Below are 20337 nucleotides of genomic sequence, written 5' to 3' on the forward strand. Positions count from 1 at the left end.
AGTTAGGAGCAACTTTTGCAATGGAATATATGTTTTGATGTGTCAGCGGAAACTACAGGCCACAGTACTGGCTGATGAACACCTTGTGGGATTAATACTTCAGATTTTAAGGATGTAGAATGAAAAATGACCCAGGGTTTCCACTGCCACAGTATACAACATATCATTGACCTTTGAAGAAGCTGTGCTCCATTGGAAGACAGAATTTCTCTCTTCTGGAGAAGTTCTACCTGCCTTGTGAGAGAGGTGTTTCATTTTACTGATGGTGGACAAACCTAAAACTCAGAGCTGGGATTTGGTTTAGATAACCAAATGGCTGCACCCAGCTCCACTAAATGCTCTCTGCTGTAACCCCTGCTCTTTTATTTCATTTTAGTCCTCAGATCTGAGGAACAATGTCAGTTCTGAAAAAGCTCTCATTTGGATTACTAAATGCTACATGAATAAATAATGTGTAAATTATTACAATATTTATGTATATTTATACCTATAAGTGCCTCCCAAGAAGTTTTGTCTACATATACAATGTGCATGTGTTTGCATGTAGATACATATAATTATATAATTTATATATAAAGCTGCATATCTGTTTATTATAAAGTATATGTTGTCTTACAAAATACAAATGAACTAAAAGAAAAAGAAAATATCATTTTGAGTTTGCCATATTAGAGTACAGTTACGGACATAATAAAGTGAGAGCTATTGAAGGAAAAATATTTAACATTATTTTCAGAGCAGTAGTTACTAGTTAAGTCACCTGTGGTCATATAGTAGTCCTTTACAGTGTACTTTCCTTTCACCCTTTCAAAAATGTAAACTCTCTTTGTTTTCATTAGCTTTTTTTTCTTATGTACAAATCTGTGTTGCCTTAAAAACCACAAAAAATAAAATATATAGTATATAAGAACACTTTATCTTCAGTGAAAATTAACTTTCTCCTGGCTGACAAAAGGAAAATTGTCTGTTAACTGTGAGGTTGACTTGGCTCAAGTGCATATTTAGCTTACTTGGGTTTGCCATGGAACACTATGTTGCAAAAGTAAAACAGAAAAGAGGTGGAAGCATGTGAACTGGCTGCTCTGTACCTGAAGATGAATGGGCTGCTGCTGAAGAGAAACAGGATGCAGTCTATTTAGCAGCTCCACTGACCAGTTCTAAACTGTGGGATATATACAGAGATCTGAATTGAGGTTTGGGAGTTGTTGCTTTTTTTTTTTAAATGTCCATGTAAAGCCTTTCATTTCAGGGAGAACTTGGCAGAGATTAGCATATGCAAAAGCACTGAGCCAAGAGGCTTTTTTTCTAGTGCAAAGAGTCTGCTGCAATTTTCTAAGGTTATAACTGAGCATTTCAAAATTGACGTGGAACAGATACGTCAATAATCTTCAAATGAGACTATATTAAAGACAGACTTAATGTAGCAACTCCATATGCATGTGTGACTAAGCACTACACACTAGGAGTAAACACTGAAGAATTAGACACTGAATAAAAGCGCCTAATGCCGCTACATAAATAGTGCCACAATAAAAGTTTAAATGCCACTAATCCTGGTCTGATTTATTGTTATTTGGATTTGAGGTTTCCTTTTGTCTAGTTTCTACTAAGTACTTTCTAATTAGTAACATTAGTTTAGAAACAGCAGTTCTCTCCCTGTATGTTATAGTTTGGACAAAAACCCCTAAAATACCTTTCAATTGCATTGGTGGGGTTCTCTCAGGACCACTCATGACTGCTGAAAGAACATTGATAGCCACTTCCTCATGGGCCTGAAATTAATTATTACAACTCACACAGATAATACTTATCTGTGTTTTCCTGTATACCCAAGGAAGACACAGCACTGTCATCTGAAAGGGACATAAGTTAAAAATTTCCTTGGGTCAAGACACCCTTTACAGGAAGGCCAGGACTTTGCCTGTAGAAATGAAGGGTTGTAGGAAACAGGCACCAAACACCAAGAAAAACCCTGGGTCTCACTCTCCGCAATAAAGCCAGAGAGGAGATTCCACTCTCCACAATAAAGCCAGAAACTCTAACTGCAAATTTCTGTTAGCAAATGTACAGAGCAAAAAAAATTTTTTACAGAAGTAGACAAATTAAAATCTTATATAGTAAGCTGTAAAATAGCAGTGATGGTGGTGGTGATGTCGCAATAATGACTAGTGGCTAGAATGATAGCCAAGTTAAAAAAGAAAAATGTTATTTAATGATATTGAGTATTTTAATACTCAAAATAATACAAAAATCTTGATCCCCTCTGCATCTAATAAATGTTTTGTCAGTTAAGACTGTGAATGCTCAGTAGAGAACCTCTAAGATCCTTTGTCCTGCTGAAATAGCATGAAGTGCAGGGAGGCATCATGTCTCAAATATTTTTATTTCACAGGCGAGAGCTTTTCAACCCTGGCAGCCCAAAAAATACAGGTTAAGATTTTTAAGTATTGAGTACTTCCAGAGTGTTTTCATGTCATTCCAGCCCCGCTCAGTTCATCTGCCAAAACGCATCTCTGTGGGACCGATTACAGCCTCTAAAAACCGATTGACCAGAAAATCAGTAAGTATTTTTTTTAATCATTAGAGGAATACAATTTTTCTAAGTAAAAATAACTAGAATATTAAGATTAATGCTGATTACAACAAAATTCTTCATTTGCTCTGATTGGTCAGGTTTCTTAGCATCAACTTTTAAAAATGGTATTTTTATACCACCTGAAACTAATATATGCAACACTATGCTTACATCAGACAAATCATGGCTCAGGGGAATATCACAAACACCTGTGTGTAAAATGGGAAAGAATGATATTTTCCACTCACGTGGCAAACTGATTAAATGTTCATACTGTATTAACACTAAGTCCAACTCTAAGAAGAAAGAAGTCAAATTTATATAAAAAAACGTATTTTGGAAAAGAGGTCTTCTTTTACACCGAGAGAAAAATATCATGCACTGATTTTCATTAACAATATATACGTAATTTAAGAAAAAAAAGAACTACTAAAAGCCACCCAAAGCACATATATGGATGGACAGTATAACAAGTAATCAATATTTTATCAATTCCACTATAAATGTCTGATTATGTTGACTCTGCTTAAAAAGTATAAAAAGTGCTAGCAATGAGTTTAGGTCATAGTGCATGAGGAACTGTTAGATGTGTTCTTTCTCCCCACCAATATATGTTTCTCTTTTCCTGAGGATATTGGTATGTGACACATGGGGAAAGTGAAAGCTGCTTTGGCAAACTGATAATAAAACCACGATATGCTGTAATATGGTGATTTTACGGTATAAGATCCCAGAATCCCAACTGGATTCACAAATAGTGAAGCCTCACTAATCAACTTAATGTCACTGTTTAACTACTAACTATACCTGCCAGGGTAAAATGGAGGGTCTTACAGACTGGGTAACTATAAAGGGCCATTTACACTAATCTCACTGAATTTCACTGTTTGACTCGAAATTCTTTGTATAAGTACTAAGTAAACCAGTCAGTTTTAATCACTTCAAGGTGATAAAGGTTACAGTAAGCTGATACACTACAAACGACACTCATTTACATCTTGAATATAATTAAATGATAGTTTATCTACAGTGAACACTTGTGGTTATCTGACCAAAACAGGTCAAAGGTTCCAGGCGTTTTCTCCTGAAATTACTCAGTGCTGCCTCTAATGACTGATAATTGAAAACAGAGACTGGAAATATCAAATGTGGTAGGTGACAGATAAGCAACAGATTAATGCAAGTACTCTGTTACAGGACACTAAAAGGTCAGAGGCCCAAGGAATTAGCTATTGTGCTACTGTGAAAAGACAGACATCAAATAGCTGTTTACCTCATTCTTGCTCTTCTCTCCAACATTCAAATTCTAGTAGCATAAATTAGACTGTTTAAAGTGACTCACTTTTTACAAAATAAGGCAGCAAATATTTTGTAGGGTATGTGGATAGGAGGAAAGTGATTCTAGAGAAGCATACAGGGGTAAAAACCCCACCAAAATAAAACAGCTATACTAGGTGCAAATATTTAATGAAGTGCATCTGAAAGAAGTTAAGTATGTTCCTCAGAACGTCATTTTCAGTTGAAGAGATCAGATAATAGACTCTAAAATATACATTTTAAAGCTTTGTAACTTTTTAGGCTTTTAGATTGTAGAAAATGAATATAATCTTTAGAAAATCAGATTAAGATTATCTCGGCAAGCATATCTTTCATCTTTTTTACTCTAGAAGTCCTGAAAACATAAAAACTAATTAATATTGAAGTAAGTGCCTATTTCATTCTGCCTATTGGTCTTTGAATAAGTACTACAGTCTTCTAAAAAAGGTTTTAAATCAAGTGAACTTTTAAAGCCCAAGTGGGAAGAAAAATACCTTCCCAAATCAGTGACTGAAAAAAAAAAAAAGCAGCAGACTATGATTCTACTTGTCTAAGCACTGTTGATTTACTAGGTTTTACAGAAGGGTAAGAATCCTGATCTGGACTCAGGAAATCTATTTTGAGTTAGACATTGAAATTGTTAAAAATAGTCACCTGTGCTTCAAGCATTGTTTTGGACACCATAGACAGCTGCCTGATACAGTCAGAGGAGAGACAATACTGTTTGTTAAAGGTCAACTGTCTTGTACCAGCAGTAAGCAAAACAGGGGAGTTTATCTACATTTCCCCTTTAGCCCTCTGCAGCTCCAGAGAATTGGACAGAGATAGCTCTTGTTCAGTCAAAGGACATTTCAATCCTTATCAGCTGATTTCAATGACCATATCCTAACTGTCGGTATGCTGAGTTGCCCAGCAGTGGAACATCCTGGACCATTGCTCAGAAGAAATGCAGGGGATGATGGAAAAAATGAGAATTGAGTAAGTTTTTGTTCCCACATCTGGTTTTTTTAATTCATTTGACATTAGACATTTACCAGATAATCATTCAGCTAAGCATTTTAACTACAAAACTTCAGAGTTATATGCCCCATTGCTTGTTTCCTTTTAGTACCAAGTATTTTATATTCCTTTTTACCCATTTTCATCAGGAGAGCAAGTGAGCATTGGTGCCCTCCTGCCTATTCTGTAGCCAGTAGTAAGGGAAAGGGGGTGATTTGCAATTAATAACCCTTCTTTTCCCTCCCCATCTGCCTACTCAGGCTGAGGTGGGAAAATTCATTGGACAGGTTTCAGTTATGTATGTCTGTGTTTCTTGGGGAAGTTCAGAATTTATCTTTCAGAACTGAGATCTTTTGGGAAATCATCTCTGATGAGGCATATAAGGATCACAGAATATGCTGACTTGGAAGGGATCCACAAGGATCATTGAGTCCAACTCCTGGCCTTGTACAGGACATCCCCAAGTGGCTGAGAGTATTGTCCAAACACCTCTTGAACTCTGTCAGGCTTGGTGCTGTGACTGCTTCCCTGGGAACCTGTTCCAGTGCCCAACCACCCTCTGGGTGAAGAATCTTTTTCAATTATCTAAACTAAACCTCCTCTGACACAACTTTGGGCCGTTCCCTCGAGTTCTTTCAGGGAAGAGATCAGCGCCTGCCCTTCCTCTTCCCCTCACAAGGAAGTTGTAGACTGCAACGAAGTCTCCCCTCAGTCTCCTCCAGGCTGAACAGACCAAGCAACCTCAGCTACTCCTCATACGGCTTCCCCTTGCCGAACTTCATAGGGTTGGTGATTGCCCAGTCCTCTAATTTGTCAAGGTCTCTCTGAAGGGCCTCCCTGCCTTCCAGGGAATCAACAGCTCTTCCCAGTTTTGTATCATCTGCCAGCTTGCTTAGTATCCCTTCCAGTCCAGTATCCAAGTCATTTATGAAGATGTTGAAGGGCACAGGGCCCAAGATGGAGCCCTGTGGAACCCTATTAGTGACAGGTCACCAGTCTGATATTACCCCATTCACTATTACTTTCTGTGCTTGATCTGTGAGCCAATTGCTCACGCACCGCATGATGTGTTTATCCAGCTGTGTGTAGGACATTTTGTTCAGAAGGATACTGTGAGAGATAGTCTTGAAAGCTTTACTGAAATCCAAAAAGATGACATCAACTGGCTTCCCTTGGACAACTAGGTGGGTTACCCTGTCATAAAAGGAAATAAGATTTGATAAGTAGGACTTTCCTCTCATGAAAGCTGTAACCAACAGCTGCATTGTCTTTCAGGTGTTTTTCAGTACCTCCCAAAATAATCTTCTCCATAACTTTTCCAGGCACTGAAGTGAGACTGACAGGCCTGTAGTTTCCAGAGTCCTTCTTCTTGCCCTTCTTGAAAATTGAGACAACGTTCACCATCTTCCAGTCAGTTGGGATGTCTTCAGATTCTCAAGACAACTCAAAAGTCATCAGGAGAGGTTTTTCAATGACATCAGCCAGCTCTTTGAGGATTCTGGGATGAATCTCATCAGGCCCCATAGATTTGTAGGGATCCAGCTGGAGCAACACATCCCACACAATTTCAGGATTGACTGGGAGTTTATCATTAGCACGGTCATGGTCCTCCAGCTCAGGGCACTGAGACCCCCTTGGTCCATCATCTGTGTTGAAGATAAAGGCAAAGAAAGTATTAAACACCTCTGCCTTGTCTCTGTCCCTGTTTGTGAAGTGGCCATCCTCATCCTGTAACAGGCCAATGATATTTCTATACTGCCTATTGCCATTAATATATTTGAAAAAACTTTTTTTATTGTCCCTCACGTTTCTGGCCAGCTTCAGCTCCAGCTGAGCTTTGCCACTCAAATTTTCTTCCTACAGCAGTAAGTGGAATTTCTCTGTTCTTCTCATGTCCCCTAACCTTGCTTCCACTGGACATACATCTTCCTTTTTTGCCTTATTTCCAAGAGAAGATCTTTGATCAGCCAAGTTGGCCTTCTGTCCCATCTGCTTGACTTGCGACATATGGGAATTGCCTGCTCCTGTGCCCCATGGAGGTGATGTTTAAAAAGTGACCAGCACTGATGGACCCCAGCATCTGCAAAAGCATTCTCCCAGGGGACCTTAGAACCTTACTAATCCCCTGAGCAGCCTGAAGTCTGCTCTTCTCATGCCCAGAGTTGGCACTTTTCCTCCTGTTAACAGAGATTTTAAACTCGATCACTCTGTGGTCACTCTGGCCAAGACAGCCACCAATCTCCACTTCCCTCACAAAATCCACTCTGTTGACAAGCAGCAGATCAAGGAGGGCATTTTTCCAAGTTGGCTCCCTTAGGACCTTTTCCACATAGTTGTCTTCCAGGTTTTTTAGGAATCTTCTGGCCAGGGTTGTACCAGCTGTGTGACACTCCCAGTTAATTTCTGGCAATTTGAAGACCCCCATAAGGACAAAGGCAGTTGATTTGGAAGTGTCTTTTATTTCCTCAGAGAATAATTCTTCGGTGTCATCATCGTGGCCAACAGAGAGCCATGACCTCTCTAAACTCTGCACTCATCATGATTGAGGCAGCTGCTCAGAGTGAGCTCCAGTGGAAACTCTCTGTTGCCCTGGTATCAGCTGCAGGATGTACCCTGCTCTTGCACCTGTATCGGAGGGCAGCAGTGGGCACCCCTGTGGGACATGTGTCCAGGAAGAGGAGCTCCTGTGCTCAGTGATAGAGCACCTGAAAAAGGTAAAGTAGATTGAGTAGTATCAGGGAGAGTGAGAGAGTGAGGCAGACTACTGGAATTGCACCCTGCCTTCCCTGGGACAGGCACATCAGACAGGATGTATGATAGGGAAGATTCCCTACCCTCTATCCAACTGGTTGAACACAGCAACTGAAGGGACAGGAGGCAATGGAAAAAGTTCCTGCCCAGCGCACCATCTCCTCTGGTGACCACACCTGCAGCTGCCCGGGCACAGTAGGTGTGAGACTCTGCAAGTGGAACTGAACAACAATGAGGATGATGGCCCATCTAGCTTGGAGGTGCTACCAAGGTTAAGTCAGTCTACGCTTTGCATCAAAACTGACTCCATAAAGAAAAAAAGTAGTCTTCATAGGAGACTCCCTATGAAGTCTCCTTAAAGACTTAAAGGGTTAGAGATGTGAAGACAAAGCTTCTTACTCTGGTACTGCCCTCAGATGAATATCCATTATTTGTTTTTCTGGTGGCCAATGATGAAGCTGCAACAATAAGAGCAATCAGCAGAGACTTCAGAGCCTTGGGATGACTGGTTAAGGGATCAGGAGCACAAGCAGTGCTCTCTTCTGTCCTTCCAGTAGCAGGGAATGATGAGGGAAGAAACAGGAAGAGCCAACTGATAAATAGCTGGCTCCAAGCCCAGTATCACTGGCAGAATGGGGTCAATGATATTAAAGGTCTTTTCCAACATAAATGATTCTATGATTCTGTGATACCTTACATAAAAAACATAGGCAGGGGTTGAAAATAGGTCCCCAAAATTACATTCCACACGTACCTTATCTTAGACAAAAAGGTCATTGTCAGAAACTTAATCCGCATTCTGATCCCCCTCCAACTGAAGCAAAACCATTTCTGTAATCAGTGGGGATTTTGCTTAATTAGAAAGGGCGAGTCTGCAGAAATTTTTCTTTTTTTCCTCTTACAACAGTTCTGTTTCTTAAGAACTGCTTTATTGCAGTACTGTATATTTGAGTTTCTTTTTATTTATTGTTATTATATAGGTTGTATTTAAAGTAATTATAGAAATACAGATGTGGTTTTGAAAGAATTATATAAATTACTTTAACATAAAATACACTTTCTTATTAAAACACAAAGCAGAAAGTTTGATCAGTCATATTCTGAAGCTAATTACACTGCTGTAAAGCTAGTTATTTCACTAAGTTCTTTATTTTCAGTTCAGCTACTGACATCAGTGAGTAACATTTGCCTATTTTGATTAAATAAATTAGGGACAGTTTGAAAATCATTTGATGAAATACTATGCAGCTAGTGACAGTTTTAATAAATGAAATATTGTTTATTGAATCGAGACGTTTGATGGTAGAACATGCCTTCCATAATTGAACAGAATTACTGACCTGTATGAATTGTAAAGTAATTTAAATCAAGATAAATTCAATGAAAAAACCCTTCCACAACTGCAACAGAATCTAAAGCAAGAATAAAAAGAAAAAGCATAATAAAAAATCAAGCCAACAAAAAAAAAAGTTACCTGTCCTTTTTCCAAGCACACAGTACACTTATTTTCTTTCTTTAACCTTCAAAGAAATGAATTTCAATATCCCATACTTTATTAAAAAATAAGTTAGAATATTCATGTATCTTAACCAAGCATTTAGTATTACATCTTTTGAGAGCACAGATCTAGTATTAAAATATTAATTTCTTCATTTTGTTGTTGTAGTAATAAAGACCTGATAGATTCTTACCAATTAACAAAAAACACTTTTGAAAAACTCAAAATAGTTTAAAACACTATCATATTACTAAGGTGGACTTTGAGATTCTGTGATTTTTACTTTCTAATCCTCTTAAAATGTACATGCGATGTATTCAACTTTAGTAAGTAGTAGGCAGCAACTTGGTAAATAATGAAAATTACAAACCAATAATAGAATAAAAGTGAATATTTAAAAGGATAAGTATCCTTTTTTCCATCAATTATTTTAAGAATTAGAACTCAGTTAATAATTAAAAGCTTTCAGCGTTCCCTCTGAGAAGGAAAGAGTTCCCAGCAACCACATAACAGTTCCTGCCAGCAACTTTTATAAGCAGAGACCTAAAGAAATGCCTCAATCAAAGAGGCATAACTGTGCTTGGCTTTCTCACACATAATCTCCCAGGTGATCTGTACACTGTGAGATTATTCATGATACCTTCTCGTTACTTTACACTAAAAAAATTAAATAAAATAGATGTTTTAATGAAATTGCTGGTCTTCATTCAATAGCCGATGTTTTGCTGAAAATTTCATAGCTAAACATGTGTTATTCATTCAATTTACTCTTCTTCCAAGTCAAATGCACTTGCTCAACAAGTCAAAACAAGTGCTGCACTGCAGCTGCTCCAGTAATAATTAAATGCTGGAAGGCTTTCAGTTGTTGATTCAAAATAAGTGGAAAAGCAACACGCAGCTTTTCTTATGCTGGTTTGAACACGGCCAGTGTAACTAGAACAAAGAGATAGAGTTTTGGAAGTGAATACATAAATATAAGGTATAAAAGATAGTTGGTTAAACAATTCCTCACAATCTACTTTTTCTGATGATTTCAACAGTATAATACACTGTATCCTTCAACCTACCAAATGCAAAACTTTCATTCCAGTTGTTTAGCTGTAGCATGAAGCACAGAAAAATACAACTGCACATATGTGCTTTTTCATTTTTAGTAAGTAAGGACCCTGTGGTTTCTTCATTATTTTAAGTCACACTATATTACAAAGGCTCTCCAATCACAAATACCTATGTTAACCTAAATCTGATAGATTTTCAGTTATTATCAGTTTCATCAGTGATAAACAAATCTTTATTTGAAAGAATAGATCAGATCAAAGTTTCATCATGTAGTTCTGAAATAATACATCATGATAAATCAAATACATACAGATAAATTAGCTAATCCTTACACTGGCATGCCTCAGGTTGCTATTTTTTTCTGCTTTTTCAGCAATGTCTATTTTGCCTCATCTTTGGTGAAACCAGTACATTTTGATGCCATCTGTCAATAGACTTCCATTTTTTCCCATGTTTAATTTTGTTTTTCTATAATCAGATCATCACAAAGAAAACTAACAATTATTGCCAGGTTTCTGACTGTGTGTGAAAGTCAGAATGTCAGATCAACACAACCTCAAGGTTAACAAATGACAGAAGAAAAGATCCCTCTTGGGTTCAGCTGCAGCTGAACAGAAACAAAAGTTATACCTCTGGGATCCAATGGTCAGAAAATAGGTGTAAGTTATAACTGTTTTGGCACTGTAAAAGTATACAGATGGAACATAACTTCTGAGGAGGGTGAAAGGGCGTATATCATCATAGGACGACTGGCAGGGAAGGAAAAGCTAAACATTAAAGCACACTCTATCTTCCCACATCTCCTTAGTTCCTGCTCATATTAACCCTCTGCTCACTTCACCCACTGGTGGCAAGTCACTCTACCGCTTACCATTCACACGTCATCTAATAAACTCCATCTATTTTCTAACATGGAATTTGTTGGAAATACTTCCACCAAAGTTTTGTCTGCTTGCCAGACTGGGTACGAATGGATAGGCAGTATTTTCTCCTTAAGCTGTGCTCACATCTGAGTATTTAAATATTGCCCATACACTGACCAAACATTCCACAAAAAACAGTCTAGCTGTAACAAGGATGAGGAAGGAAACCCTCAAAAACATCACATTTAGAGCGTAGAAAAAGGCTTCATTACATATAAGAAATTAAAAATTACTTTGCTAGGCTACATCATAGACAGGATATTAACTACATTCACAAAAAATAGCTGCTCACAGGCTATGTGCTTAGCTGGTGTGCCAGCTTAGCTCAAATGAGTTCAGAGGTTCTCAGATTTATACTTTGGTTGTACAAGCACATACCAGGCTAATCACTGTACTGACAGAGTCATCACCATAGAATTAAAAATGTAAAGAGACTGGAATTTCATCTTTTATAAACTGTTACCACTTGTTTTGAAGGTTTGTCCTATGCATTCTTCCTGTTGGCCAACACCAAGGACCCAACCAGGAGACTCTAAGTAGTGCTGAGAAACAGAGCAATAGAGCCAGAAGCACAGCAGAGAGAGGCCCTCCCAGACATTACACCGGAAGAAAACAGGAGGAAGATGAGGAGGAAGAGCAGACAGGAGACTGGCCAGCGGTGGTGAGGAATGGCACTTTCAGGCAGCAGGTTTTAACAGCTAGTTTGGGAGCTGGCTGTGATTTTAACAGTCTGTTAATACTGATTCAAAATGCACCCTTTCCTCTGTAGCTCCGTCAGTCTAATCTGATAATGATTTATTCTCACAAAGAGAGATTGTTTCACTCCCATATAACTGCTCATATGGAATAGGTACCCTCAACAAGAAGGAAAAAAAAATGGACTTTTTTTCTTCCTGAAGGAAATTTAAAACTTACTACGATTAATGAATTTGAACCTCTTTCAGGGAAGAAACTCACTGACTCTTAGTGAATAAAATATCTCTGGATTAGCCATCCAGCATTATACCTGCATTGCCAGAGGAAAGGAAAGCTAATCTTCACAAAAAAATATTTGTGCCATGAAAGAGCTCGGATTAACTCCAGGTGATGTGACAGTAAGTTGTGATCCCTCACAGTAGATTACTTTGGACAGACCTGGGGAGACAGACACAGGAGTCTCAAAATGACATAAAAATCAAGAAAATAGTTTCCAAAGTAGAAAGAAAAAGTATGACACTTTGAACACACAGCACTGTTCATTCAACAATTGTCTGATGCCAGATCATCACTCCCCTCCAAAAAATAAAGTAAGAATTATTGATACCCAAGTATAAAATGAATAAGGTCCTCATTCTTTGTAGTTACTCTATAACAGAACCACAGAACGGCTGAGGTTGGAAGGGACCCTAGGAGGTCATCTGCTCCAATCCCCCGGCTCAGGTAGGGCCACTTAGACCTGGTTGCCCAGGACTGTGGACATGCTTGTAAAATTTCTGCATTTCCGGTGTTATTCCACCTGGGACTGCATTTCTCACATTCCTTGCCCAATTACTTACAAACACAATAAGCAGTCTGACTGTAGAGGTGTGACACATTTCTGGAACAGCAAAGATGGTCTGAAGCTTGTACTATATGCTGAACTCATTTGTCTCAGACAAAACTTGGGCATTTTTCTGAGCAGAGCATAAGTACAAACAGGGAGTGGGAACCTGACCATCAACATAGTGCTAGTACAAATGCAATCTTTTTGGTTCAACACCACTAAGAATATTTCACATGCATTTTACAGCATCTGATCAGCCTTTGCCTTTGTACATGTATGTGCTAAACTTTTGTTTCCACCAGGGCTAGAAGTGAGAACTGCCCTAATCTTCAGGGGTAAACCTGGGGTTTTTATCAAGTAAAAAAAAAAATCTGCTCATCCCCCAAAACTGGAAGCATCACAGTCTCTTCTTTTGGGGACATGGTTTCATTTCCATTTTGATGAAAACATGGTCCCTAGCTGTGGACAAGCTGAAGCAGCATTGTTAACTGGAGTTTGTGGTAAATCTCACTGACCCAAGGTGATATAATATTAGCAAAAGAAGCTTCATTACTGTACAGCAGCAGATGGTAATGTAAACACAGAATGAACAAGACGGTAACGTAAAAACAGGATGAACTTGTTTGGGAGCTATGCCCACGGAGCCAAGATTTTAGTTTGTGTGTGTGCCTGTATATTGATTCAAGTCCTGTGATGAACCCATTTTACATAAGGCCTGTCCTGTACACATACATATGCTAGTAAGCACATCCTTTGTATTTTGCATTTCTAAGGAATACATAAAAATATGGAGAAAGCAGAACACAGCTGCTGGGAAACCAAAATGGTGGCAATATGCTGTTAATGACATTATTCTCACCACTCTGATCCAGTGAATTGCAACATGAACTCAAACTACTTAGAATTCACTCCACAGCATCAACTACCTCTGGATTTTATATTCACACACACACACACACACACATATATAATAAAACAACATTTAAAATATATTTACTTACATTAAAAATTTGATATATAAAAAAAATGTTTCTCCCTGTAAATGTGATCTCATTATGATATACAACCTCATTAAACACGATTCTTAATTCAATAGTTTAAGAAGTGATGAAAAAAATATTACTTTTTGAAGACCCATAGTGTATAGCTATAGGATATAAAAAAGGAGCTAACCAAGGAATCAGGAAAAGAAAAAACTTTTTTCTGAAATAGTACCTAATTTTAAATTACCATGATAAACAATACTATATAGTGGCACATTATACTACCTCTCAAAATTCTGAAAAACAAACCAGCCCTCCCTGAAAGTCATCATATGTCATTGTGTGATTTCAGATATACTTACTATTGCTTAACTCCAAAGGGGATTTAAACATTCTGATCTTTCAAATACCTTATTATGACATTGAGTAAATTCTGTGTTTTATTTTTAACCATATAGGCTTGTAACTAAAATCAATACATAAAAAACATTTAACTATGTAAATGTAATTTTGTCTAGTTGAACTGTAGGTTTAACCTTTGCTACAGGAAAGACAGCACTTTTAGCTTTCATAACACTGTTCGTTTCAAGGTGAGCTGTGGGTAGTACTGTGTAAGTCTAGAGGCTCATCTAAGTAACTTGTCTTTTTTATCTAGAATATGACTCATGTTGGATGACAAACCGTTACAATAACGCCATAATTATGTGCAGTTTACCACTATAGACAATTAATTCTTCATGGCACTTCATTCTCCAATAAGTCTAACTATCAGAGTTTTAATAAAATAAAATTGAAGGTATGTTCTTTTGCCTTGTGTTCCTTAAAGTCTTGGGACTGGACCTACACTTCATAATAATAATGTTATAGCTTCTGTTTCCTTTTCTCTTCATTCATTTTAGGAAATCAAGTTTACTATAATCCTATAAATCAAATTTATGGTAAGTGAGCTATGGAACAACAGCAGTAGAGGAAGCAAACATGTATGCCTCATCATTAGTGAAAAGCAATATGTTCAATGCCATGTGTTTCAAAAGCCATCAGATATATGAAAAGCATTGTAAAATAAGAAGGATTTGAAATTGCTTTCTGAGCCTTTGGAGTGCCCATTTTCGAGAATCGCAGCTCTTTCTGGATGTTAATTTGTTTTAATTTTTGTTTTGCTGCAGCTACAGGGGATAATTGCTGCTCTTTAATGAAACTTAGATGTGCTCAGAAATCATCAATGCACAGAAAATCTCATAGCAAAGATTACATAACTCTCAAAAAGCTCACGGGAACTAGTAATTCTATGGAAGCATAAGGAACTCTGAAGTTTTGCAAAACCACAGAGAAACCACTTGTGACAACAGAGGGTTGTCTCTTTTATATCATCATATGTGAATCTCAGCCCTTTCAGTACTGTTGATAGGTCTTTCACTCCTTTCTTGATCTCTTTGGAGAAATATCCAAGCAGTCAATCAGAGAGGAGAGGCCCTTCTCAGAACAAAGAAAATTGTGTGATTTTATTCACAGGAGTACCAACAATCCTACATGGATTCAATTTTGCAATCGACTGGACAAGCCGCAGCTTTTATTGACCTAACTATGAGATTACTCGGCACCTCATATCACTGAATTCTGCTGCTGTTTTAGTCTTCAGGTCTTTGGAGCAGATCCATAAACTCTCCTCCTTATTTCAAAATGTTACAACAGGATGTAATTAAGTACAATTAACAAGGAGGTCAAACGGTCATCTGATAAACACTGGTCCAAACAGGCAGCTTGAAAGGTCAGGGCTGGTAAAGCCACATAGTATAGATGGGAAAGAATATAATGATTTAAGGGGGAAAAAATCCCAGTGACTAAAACTGAAAAGATTTACGTGCTTTCTATATTACATATACAAAATCATGCACACGGACTGATATGTGTGCACACATGCCTCAGAGAGGTACAAACCTAAATTCTGAGAACAAGAGGTAAGAGGTATCCATACATCCTCTCCCCATTGCACCAGAACACGAATCTCAGTTTTTGTGTTTAAATTCCAGTGTTTCTTTTTCATTATTTTATAAACTGTCTATTTTAAGAGCACTATACTTGTTGTCCTTTTAGAAGGACTTTTTTTAGCCCTTTCTAAAATAACACTTGAGATCACTATGATGAAATGGAAGGTGCTGTGAGATTCTTGGGAACAAAGTATTTTACAGAATGAACAGTTAGAGTAAAAAGAGGCTTTGCAAGAAGAAAGCTACACCAGTTCTCTGCAAGGCCAAAGAATGACAGTGCACAGAAACGAAAATGAACACAGAAATATTTGCCCATCCTCATTTTATGGACTGGAAAACAGAGGCACACTGTTTTCATTCTCTATCTGAGGCTCTTCGAGTTTTTCCTGTTTGGCTGCTCATACATTTCACCCTCTGACTTTCAGGTTTAGGCTAGTTGGGGGCCAGGACAGACTCACTGCAAAGCTTTTGCACACATGTAATATATGAAGCAGCAAGGTAACCTGGGCAGGAGCAGCAGATTAACCTTTGGGATCACTAGCATGTTATGACTTGTAGTTACTGACAGATATCCCAGCTGAGGTAACCTTGGGAACAACTTTCCCAAAGCTGTGTTCCTGCTGGATCTCTGCCATCATAAATCACCACAAAGACTACAGTTGTCATGGGGTTGTATGCTGGGCTTGGACTTGCTCCCATAGCATTATCATCCACACTACTGTTCTCCCACTCTTTCAATTTCTCAGGTAATGTTTTTGCAAACTGCACCGCTAGAATAGCATGGCTCCAGGCACCAGGTGCCATCAGGCACGCTGCCTGCTACTCCAAAATCAGAGTCCCTGCTTATTCAGCATCCCTGCTGTTTCTTTTTTCTCTGGTCCCAAAACAGAACAGAATTTTTTTGCCAGAATTTTGTTTTTTGCCAGAACAGAATTTAACACCTCTGGCTCCAAAAATGGTGCCATTCACAATTGTAAAAGTCAAACACAATATATTATTGAAATTATTTTGCAGTACATTGTAGTTGCATACTGCACCTGTATTTCCCCTCCACTTTTAAAAGACGAATATTTTAAATGGATATGCTTAGCCAAATTGTTCTTAATTTACAATAGTTACTCTGGAATAGGGATACAGTTAACAAAGCATAAGAATTTAGCTTAATTAATTTGACTACAATCAAATACCTATGAATTAAAACAACAATAATCTCATTTAATAGACACAAAGGGATATAATAACAGAATCACTGAAGTTGGAAAAGACTCTTATGTTCTCATGGGGTCTGAATAAGTAATATTGTTAAGTAAGGTAAAGATAAACCTAACAGAAATTTCATCTGTTAAAATTTCTTCGTCTTTCTGCTTCTCCTTGAAAAAGAGAGTTAGGTGGAATTTTACTTCTGCAGTCACTTGTTGTCCAGCTATGGATACATTTCATGTACCAGTACTAGCTGTCCTGGTTAGTTTTCTAGGTTCTGACTCATTAATAACTGTTGTCTCAGTTTGCCCTGAATTACAGCGGGAAAAAAAGTAAAACCACATTTTGGTAAGGTACGACACACGTCACCAAGTTGTGGTTGATAAAGTCAAGTCCTTGATCTATTGCACCAGAGCTGTTATTCAAAAAGAACTGGAAAATTAACATTTAAACGCACCTTTTGGAGCATCCTTCAACAAGAGTGGGAAGTTTCTGAGTGGATAGCTGATCTGTAAAACCTTTCCATTTCTACTTGTTTTATAATCATATTTTGTATAGAAACAAATTCATAACTCAGTACAATACACAAACCAGCTCCTGCTTGGTGTACCCCACCCACAAACTTAAATAATGTAGTTGTCAGGGTTGACAAGGTCTGCCTGCTATAGCATTTCTGTGTTTTATAGGAAAGTTTAACCAGGGGTGTTATTTTAAGAGATGAGCAAATGGGGAAACCCCATGGCCTAGCCAATAAATATGAACTTTAGGTGCAATGGAGCACTCATAAATATGACTCAGAACAAGGGGATTCATTGTTTCTCCTGACCCCTTTTAGCTGCTCCTCTGATCTCAGCCTCTCTGTGTGCGTCATGGCAGCTCTTATCCTTTAACCTGTGGTTTTTAAAAGCTAGCTTCTAAGTTATTTATGACTGCAAATGTAAGTAGCCCATCTGTGTACTCCCTGCACACACATACTGAAGGGTGGGGGGAGCTGAATTTTATTTTGCAAGGATGAAAAGTTTTGCCCAGGAAGCCAAGTGCCTGGGGAGGTTGAAGTAGTTTGTCTGCCACAAGGGATTGAGAAGAAAAGTACTCCTTTTGCCTTCAAGGCTTACTGAGAGAAGAAACCCATACCTGGACTCATTATCCCTTTCATTTGTACATTGTCTATCTTTACCATACTCCTTGCCCTCTGTCTGTCTGCATGCAACTTCTTCTCTCTACCATAATAAACTTCCACTTTTGTAACTCTGCAGGCACGGGAAACGCTCTGAAGTGCTACAACATCATGCTGCATGTGAGAAACAGAGGAGTAGGACTAAATCTTCCAGTAATACAAGTTCCTGCAGAGGCTGTTTTTCTGTTATGGACCTTACCCATGCCCAGCAGGCCTGTATCCAGCCCCCATTGTTGGCTGTTACCTACTGAGAAGAAGAGGTAAAGCCTGACCTGTGCTTTGCCTTTTTTCTCTCATGCCTGCTCTCATTCCTTCCCTCTCCGTTTCCCTCACTGTCGCCTAATCTCACCACTTCTTGGCCTTTAATCCTTTCTACAGCCGAATGTCACTGACATAAAACTAAAGTTCAGTGACCCTGCCTAGACTGTGGGGGTTAGAGACAAGGGAAAGGACAAGGAGGAGAGGATAGGAAAAAGTGTGGGAAATAATTATGAAGTCTGGTAGCAGCCAAAGCCCTCCTGAAGCCCTGGGGAGCCTTTCTTTAGCCGGAGGCTGCAATTGGCACTTCATAAACTGTTCATTCTCAGCTATGTGGAAACACCAGATGACACCTAGAATGATCAGACTGCAATCAATCAATTTTCTGCAAAAGTATATTAGTTTGTACGCCTATGAAAGCAAGCTGAAAGGAACCACCATGGTTAAAAAGAGAAGAAAAAGGAACTGACCCTGTTGTAATTACCTCCTTAACTCAGGCAGTAAGTAGGCAGATAGCCATGGTAAAATTCTTTGCATAATTTAAGACTCAAAGAAAATAATAACAGGAGCAATAAGTGTGGGAGATCACATAGGTGCCAAAGTTGTCCTGTTGTCTAAACAAACAACCCAGAGTTTAGGGAGCACACCAAGAGGCTCTTCATCCAATCCTAATGCCCTCCACACAGAGGTGTCTCCACAACTCTCCCTCTTTCTCTTTCATGGCTAGCCAGAGTCACTGCAAGATTGCATTTTCCTGGGAAAATATGCACTGTACAATACATACAATCACCACAACCCCACCCAAAGTCTGTGTTTAGTCTGGAAAGGAGTGCTTCCTAAAGAAGAAGCAGAACTGGGTCAGCCGTTCTTCCCAATTGGAAAAATATTAATAACAATATATTTATATATATCCATAAATATATATAGCTTTTCACCATACACGTCTAACCATCTGCTAAATCAGTTTCTCTTCAGTTATCTGCAATTTCTTTCAAACCTGTCGGCAAGGAAAGTCAGACAATTTTATACCCCAGTTAATGGAGAGCTTGACATTTTTTTGGCTAGTTAGATACAATAATTTACTTGGATTTAAAGTGTTAACTTTGGCAAAAAAATTAATTGGCAGTTATAGAAACATTATTTTGTTAGGTGATATTTATGGATCACACACAAGCCTATTTTGAGGTAGAGCTATATAATTCATAAGATTCATGTAACTTGAGAGATTTCAAAGGAAATATAAAATATTTCAATATAAAACAACAAATGTAGTATAATTCCAAAAATGAATATGGAGAATATTTCTTACTCAATATCAAAAGCAAACTCTAACAACCTGCTCTGTCATCACACAAAAATTGGTTAAAACTGCCTAATGAATTGTAAGGATTGGAAGAGGATTTTTTAGGGAATGTCATTCATTTGTTCTAGAAATGAATAAACTTATTTCGCAAAAAGCTCTATTAATATTTAATTTGATAATAGAAAATTATTTCATAATTAATATTTATTTCCAATGTCTGACTGAATATCTAGGTCACAAGAAATTCATTCCACTCACTGATTGGGTGAAAAAATTTTATAAAGGGAAAAAAAAAATCTTAGAATTTCAAGATGTCAAGTGATATCTAATTTGGATGAAGGTTAAATGAGACCAGCTTGATCTAATTTGCTTTAAATTTTATGTTAAAGAGTGAAAAAGACATCTTTTACCGTTCAAAAAAACTTCACAAATGTTTTCTCATTTTTTTCTCAGTATTGCTCCCATTCCAAAATTAAAGACATGGGGTCTATTTGTTATTTAACAAGTTTTATCTCTGTAATAGCATCCCTCTGTTCAAGGCAAGATAATAGCACTATTTCTATCACTTCAGTTAAGGCTGTGTCAATATTTTCATTAGAAGTCTGCATTTTACGAACTAAAACTGTACTACAGACAAGGAAATTCACCTACAGTTAAAATTACGACAGCAACATCTGAAATCTGGTGGAAAAGAAAGAAAGAAAATATGTTCATTTCTAAACTTTGAGGAGAAAAGTTAATGATCCCAGCTCCCCTTCCACAGCTCCTGGCATTTTATAGTTTA

General features: G+C 37.9%; 1 protein-coding gene across 3 annotated transcripts in view; it reads right to left on the minus strand.

The window, feature by feature from the left end:
• The window catches only part of BMP5 (bone morphogenetic protein 5), a 57109-nt gene that overhangs the window by 31203 nt on the left and 5569 nt on the right, over window positions 1–20337 (minus strand). The gene's annotated exons all lie outside the window — the stretch shown is intronic.

Source organism: Corapipo altera, unplaced genomic scaffold (genome assembly GCF_003945725.1).
Source record: "Corapipo altera isolate COAL_440 unplaced genomic scaffold, ASM394572v1 2, whole genome shotgun sequence".
NCBI classification, from domain to species: Eukaryota; Metazoa; Chordata; class Aves; order Passeriformes; family Pipridae; genus Corapipo; species Corapipo altera.